A 7,054-nucleotide genomic window follows, 5' to 3' on the forward strand; every position below is an offset into this window, starting at 1 on the left:
GTCGTCTCACTCACTCGCCAGGCCTGCACTCTGGGTCTATCAGGATCCGGAGGGCCCCCGGTTCTCCAGACAATTTCTGAGGACGGCCTCTGAAAGCATTTTCTGCCTCCTGAGTCTCTTTGTATTTGATTTGTTCTTCAGTTCCTCTTGGAAGTGTGTAAATCCTCTTTCCACTGTGAGCCATGCTTGTGAACACCTGAAGCACTCACTTCTGTTGTTTCAAATGTGCTAGCCCATCCTCAGGAGCTAGATGGTGTTGTCCAGGGGCAAGGAGAGAGATGGCTTCTGCCTCAGTAAGGCAGCTGTCTGGAAATGCCTAACAGCGTATTGAATGCACCTGAGAACTTTGGGGGACCCTGAATGCCAGATAGAAGATTGCAGAGCCATTGAAGGTGCTTAAGCGATGTAGCACAGTGGGAATCATTTCGCTGGTGGGTTCAGTAAAGATGGCAACACCACTGGGGGGGGCAGGAGAAATGTCTATTCAGGTCTCTTCTCTTTTCATATTCAGTTATTTGGATGTTTTGACATTGAAGTGGGTTTTCTATGTGTGCTGGCTATTGGTGTTTGTTGGATACATAGTTTGCTAGCATTTTCTCCCATTCTGTAGAAAGTCTCTCCACTCCGTTGACTGTTTCCTTTGCTGTGCAGAAGCTCTTCAGTTGGATGCCATCCCAAAAGTTGGCACAGACATAGCAACCAAGAAATGCCAGTTCTGTCAGCTCCGCAAGACAATTCTTTCTTTTCTCACACTAGTCAGACGCCTGCTACAAAAATCTCTGTTCTGAAACTGCTAATGACAGCACAGTAGAAACTGGCAGCTCAGGCACTCTTTGGAATATCAAAACTTGTTTCCAAGTTAACTATCAGTGAATACAACCCAGCAGCCTTTAAAACAATTACACAGCATTAGCTAACTGGGTCAATGTTTAGAAATGTGCGATCATTCAAATGCTAATAAAAATATAAATAAGAAAAGATTATTTGATAAAATCCAGTGTCATCTCTTAGGTGTATTTAATCTTTAATAGAATGGTAAAGACAGACAGACCTTGGCCAGTGCTGCTGCCCTAGAGGCAGCCCCATTAGATGCAGGAAGGAGCAAGGGAGCCATTAGCACTTAACTCATTTGGCCATGAAAGCCTTGCGCAATCCAATTATCAAGAGAACAAACTAACAAACGCAATCCACAAATAAAGAGGCCTCGTCACCATCATCTGTGAAGGCTCTGATTGTATCCCTGATGTGACAGAAGCAACTAGAAACATTTTTAGAAATGAAGTAAGAGATGGGAAAGGGACCCAGGAATGGAGGGAGAGGGAAGGATGGGGGAGAGAGCCTGGGGGGAGAGAAAGTCAAAAAATAAAAAGATTAAGATGCAATTTGTATGGGTACCAGCTCCAGAGAGCGTACTGTGTGTAACACAGACACAGACTAGTAAAAAAAACTTTTTAAAAAGAAAGACAATTCATGAAATTAACATAAAAACAAATAGAACAATTAGCATAAAAATGAGGCTTTTCTATAATCAAAGCCACAATAGTAAAAATACAATGAAAGAAAATGTTATGCTCACAAATAGCAATAAAACAAACATAATTTATAAGCATATAGTCTTGATAAGAAATGAACACGATCCATATACAAGTTAGTATGAAAAGCCTAACAGCCGGGCACCGTGGCACACACTTGGAATCCCAGTACTCTGAAGGCTGAGGCAGGAGGATGGCCGCCAGTTCGAGGTCAGCCTGGACAGCATAGTGGATTCACGGCCAGCCTAAACCATATACCGAGACCCTGTATATAGGGTCAGAAAAAGACAAAAAAATAAAAATAAAATCTAAACAACAAAAGATTTTAGTAAATGAGAGCATTAATAATAATGAGAGCTAATCTTTCCTTTTGTTAACTGTGGTCCAGGCACTTGCTAAGCTCCTTCAGGTTCATTCAGTGAAGCAGGTATCATTAGTTCTCTGATCATCTTGAGAAAACATAGCACTGCATAAAAAAATCTGATTCTTCTTCATACCAACTGTCTTATATGCAATTTGGAACAAAACACCATGAGAAAACTTCTCAGTTCTACTCTGTAACCTTACACCAATTATTATTCCCACCTTGTGCCTGTTTCCTTAGATATCAAATGGAAATAAAAGAAGCTCCCATGGAAAGGTTAAGTAGATAGATAGATAGATAGATAGATAGATAGATAGATAGAGATATAGAGATAGATAGATAGATAGATAGATAGATAGATAGATAGATAGAGATATAGAGATAGATAGATAGATAGATAGATAGATAGATAGATAGATAGATAGATAGAGATAGATAGATAGATAGATAGATAGATAGATAGATAGATAGATAGTGTTTCTGGTAGCACCTAGCACAGACCCATCCATAAATATTAGTTCTCTTTTTTTTTTTATTATCTGTAAGAAAAAACATAGGAGAAGAGCCAAGAAAATTCTAGGAGAAAGAAAGAGAGAAAACCAGAATAGCTGATATAGGTGTCTCAGTTACTCTTCTCTTGTTGCTGGGACAAACACCCGACACCCCAAATGAAGGAAGGAAAGGCTTTTTAGCTCACAGTTACAGGAGGTGTCAGTCCACACTCAGCTGGATCCAACGCAGAGCAGCACATGGCAGAGGGCAGCAGTTCATGGTGGCGGCGGCAAAGAGCAGAGAGCAAATGCAGGAGCGGCAGCAACAATGGCAACAGGCCAACGGTGGCAACAGAGAACAAAGGCTACAGAGAGGAAGTCTGTTTCTCTGTCTCTCTTATATTGCATTCAGGCTCTCTGCCTAGGTTTGGTGTAGCACTCACACCCATAATCTCAGCAGTACTGAAACCTATAATCCCAGTGGATAACCCATAATTCCAGTGGATCATGAGTTAATCTCAAACTCTGGAAGTCCCTGCCCTATAACTGCATGAGGCTTTGGGGGAACAACTAGACACAAACTATAACAGCAGGCATACCAGACATTAAAAGAAATGGCAAAGTTACAATAAATGCTTGAAAGAAAACAACACAGAATGGGAAGACAGATAAATGGAATAAAAGAAATCACAATTAAATTCCAGTGCATATGAAAATTCAGTACATTAAAGGTGGCATTTCAGAGCAATGGAAAAAAATCTGTGTCATCGGGGAAAATCTGCAGGAACAATCTGTTAGCCATTTGGGGAGAACAAATAGGATGACTTCTTTTTTCTCTTAACCAAAATTTATTTTATAGGAAGCAAAGATTCTGTTGTTTCAATGCAGTAAAAACCAGTTTTATGGGTGCATTTTTGTAATATGGGGCCTTCGGAAAGCTTACTTAAGCATGAACATGAAATCTGGATACCACAAAAGACATAAGCAGCCAGCATGACCCCTGCAATGATTCAAACTTGTCCCAGAGTGTTGACCTTGGAAACAGGGCAGCAGCGTGGGCAAGGGGCTAGGCCAGAGAGCACTGCTGTCCTGAGCCTGTTGATGCTGGCATCGTCCTGGCAAGGACGGGTTCTGGAGGAAGTGGTGAACTGATCTCTGACTTACGCATACATGTGCCCGGGTGCCCTTCAGCCTGCCGCTGTGAGATAGCACAGCAAGAGGGCCTCCGCCAGACGTGGGTCTCTGGCCTTGGGCTCCTCAGTCTCTAGGAGCTAAGAAGCTCTCCGCTTTGTAAATTAGTTGAGCACAGGTACTGTGATAGCAGTACAAACTGAACAAGGCCTGTCTTAGTTACTTCTATCATTGCTGGGATAAAATTCCCAGCACCCAAAGTTAAAGAGGGAAAGATTCATTTAGCTCACAGTTTGCTAAGGAGGTTCCATAATCGGCTGGCTCCAAAGCAGGATAGCACGTGGCAGAGGGGCAACTGTTGAAGGCAGGGGAAGACAGCAAATGCAACAAGTGATCTTGACAGTGTCTTTTTGACCCATTTCTACTCTATCCAGGATGCTGAGATTAGGGTGGTACCAAACCAACCAGTGAATTGATCACACACCTTTAATCCCAACATCACGTACTCTAGATTCAGCTTCCTCTGAAAATCCTGCCTCTCTACCCCATGACTACATAAGGCTTTGGGGGACGTCTAGACACAGACCACAACAAGGCCCTACCAGACAATTTTAAATTATTGTATTGTAAGGGTGGAAATGGTCATGTGTGAGAGAAAAGAGTATGTGTCTTAAATAAAATAAAAATAATATATACATAATATATAAAGGAGAACAAAATTAATTCTCCACTACCCAAAAATTTGTCAGAAACCAGTAAAAGGCAGACTACCTCAATGAAAAATTAGGGCAGCATATGGACAAATTAATTAGGGGGAAATTCAAATGGCCACTAAGCAAAAAGAAGTTCAGCCTTTTGCTAATGTACATTTGAATCACTTAAATATAACTTTTACATGTACCCAGAAGCCAAAATGTATGGGAGTGATAATAAGTAACGCTGGGAAAACCACACGTTCTCAGCACTGTCAGAGGGAATATACATGGGTGTACTATTCTGTTGGAAATGTGGTGATATCTATTGGGATTTTAAGTATGCCCACGTATAGGCTTTTGCTCAGTAGAAATCACTTGTACAAGTAGGCCACAATCACATGTCCAAACAGGGTCTTGTGTGGAAGCAGAAAAGGTGGATGTCATCAGGAAACCTGGAGCCCGGCCCAAGCCTTGAGATCCACCCTACCCAGTGGCACCTGTGCTACTTCGGCTCATCCCTTAGATGTCTGTGGTTAGTTACTGACTAACACAAACTATGAATAGAATATCACCAGGAACTTCCATAAGCCTTGAACACCTCTAAATGTTCTCAAGCCCTATAGGACCAAGGCTGAGAAATATACTCTACTGCAGACCCAATAATGGTTTGGCAGTGGCTTGTCCCCCAACTGTCCCTGGGGTGATAACGTTGGAAGGTTGCATGGCCCTTTGAGATGGGGGGATTCAGTCCCGGGGAGCACTGTCCTCCACGGTGGTTAAGTTCATATGAAGGGGACGCTGAGTGAGTTCTCTGGAGAGTGAGTTGCTATAAGAGCAAACCTGAAGTCCGGTTTAGAGGCACACTTGTAACCCCACACTCTGGGAGGCTGAGGCAGGAGGATCACACGTTGGAGCCCAACTTGGGTAACATAGTAACTTAGTTTGACTCTGTCTTAAAATTCAAAAAGGCTAGGGATGCAGCTCAGGGCAAAAGCCTTCATTCAGTCAACCCCTATCTCCATCCACCTCCAAAAAACACAACCCTGAGTACTGACTTGCATTCAGGCTTTCTGCCCAGCAGTATGACTACCCCTCTTGCACACTCCACCTCCACAACACAGTCCTCCACCCACAAGGTCTTGATCAGTGCCCGGCAGAACCCTGTGCTAGGCCTGGGACCTGGAGGCCCTCAGCTAAATAAACCTCTTTTCTTTGTAAAGTTACCCTGCCTTGAATATGTTGGGATAATTTTAGAAATGGACGAACAGGTCAGGTATTATGGCGCATGCCTGTAATCCCAAAACTCAGAAAGCTGAGGCAGGAAAATCACTAGCAGTCTGAGGCCAGCCTGGGCTACATAGTGGGTTCAATGCCAGCCTGAAGTACATAGCAAAACCCTGTCTTGAAGAAAGGAGGAGGATGAGAAGGAGGAAGAGGAAAAGGAAGGCGAAGGAACACACTACTTTTGGTCTGGTTATCTGGAAGCATGGCTTCCCCAGCAAACCTCCAGGAAGCAAACCCTGGAATCCTGCCTTGTACTTCCTTCTCAGGAGGCCCACGGCTTGGCTGCACCCTTAGTCTTGACCTGTGTACCATCCACCCAATTTCACTGTTTTCACCATCTGGTCCCTGCAGGGCAGGCTGGTTGGGGTGGCTGTCACCCCTAATTCTCAGCCCAAACTAGAAATTCGGTGCGTTGGTAGAAGAGGTCCCAAACTATAATCTATGCTAGTTGGACCAACACATCCTCTTCTATCTGGGGATCTAACATCTCTGATCGTATTCTAATTACACTATAAAACCTTTCCCCTAAATTCTCAGTGTTTTCTCTTCCCATTTCTCTCTCCCTTTGCCCTTGCTCTCACCCCTTGTTTACTAACAACACATTTATGCCTTAAAAGGTTTCTTTGGCAAAAGTGAAAATAATTCTAAGAGGTTAACATCAAAACTAAGAAGTTTGAATTTCAAATATGTAAACATGAATTCTTACTCACTTCCCTTCTGGCAGATGACTTTGCTCCAAGACTACTTAGGAATCAAGAATAAAAGCTGGAAGGGACAGATTTTTGCTTCCCTCCCCGCCTCCCGGGAACAGGGCCTGAGGGGAGGAGGTAAAGAGATAAAGAGATAAAGAGCCCCACAGATAGACAAACAAATCCCACTCCTCCTCAGGACTCACACAGAAGAGGGCCAAGCAGGGAGCACAGCTCACTTTGGAAGTAGTCAAGGTCCAGGGAGCTGCTCCATGGTGCGGTTTGCCTCAGCTGAGGCCACCTGGCACCTAAGAAGACCAGGAGCCCATGCTCCTTCCCCAGCGGGCGTCACCCAGGGCAGGGCCACCCCGTGGAGCCCCTGACCAGAGCTGACTCCGCTCTCATGGAGGGTGCAGAGAGCTGTTCTCAAACCCCTCTTCCCCAGAACTTGCAACTAACGTCTCGGAAGACACTTCCACTTCCTCCTCCAGCAGCGTTTCTTGGCCTCGGCTCCAAGGTGCATGGCCTCCAAACAGTGCCATGGTGTCCAGAGGGGGCAGAAAGGAAAAGATAGAAAGCCAGCCGCTGCCTTCACAGAGCACAGATCTTCACTGTGTCCCAATGTGCACAAAAATTAACACTTACAGCCAAAGGACCACCAAGGCCTCTCCAGCTACCATGGAGATGAAAGAAGTTAAACTTCTGCAGGTGCTGTGTTTCGAGTCCACACATAACTCTATGGACACAATGGCCTCTCTTCACGTGGATTTTTGAAGCTTATCTCTTAATACAAAAGACCTCAAAGAAATTCTGCCTTAGAGATTCCTGTCTAGTACCGGGAGGGTCTTGGCTAGTGCAGCCCCATCGT

Source organism: Octodon degus, unplaced genomic scaffold (genome assembly GCF_000260255.1).
Source record: "Octodon degus isolate 3935 unplaced genomic scaffold, OctDeg1.0 scaffold00060, whole genome shotgun sequence".
Classification (NCBI taxonomy): Eukaryota; Metazoa; Chordata; class Mammalia; order Rodentia; family Octodontidae; genus Octodon; species Octodon degus.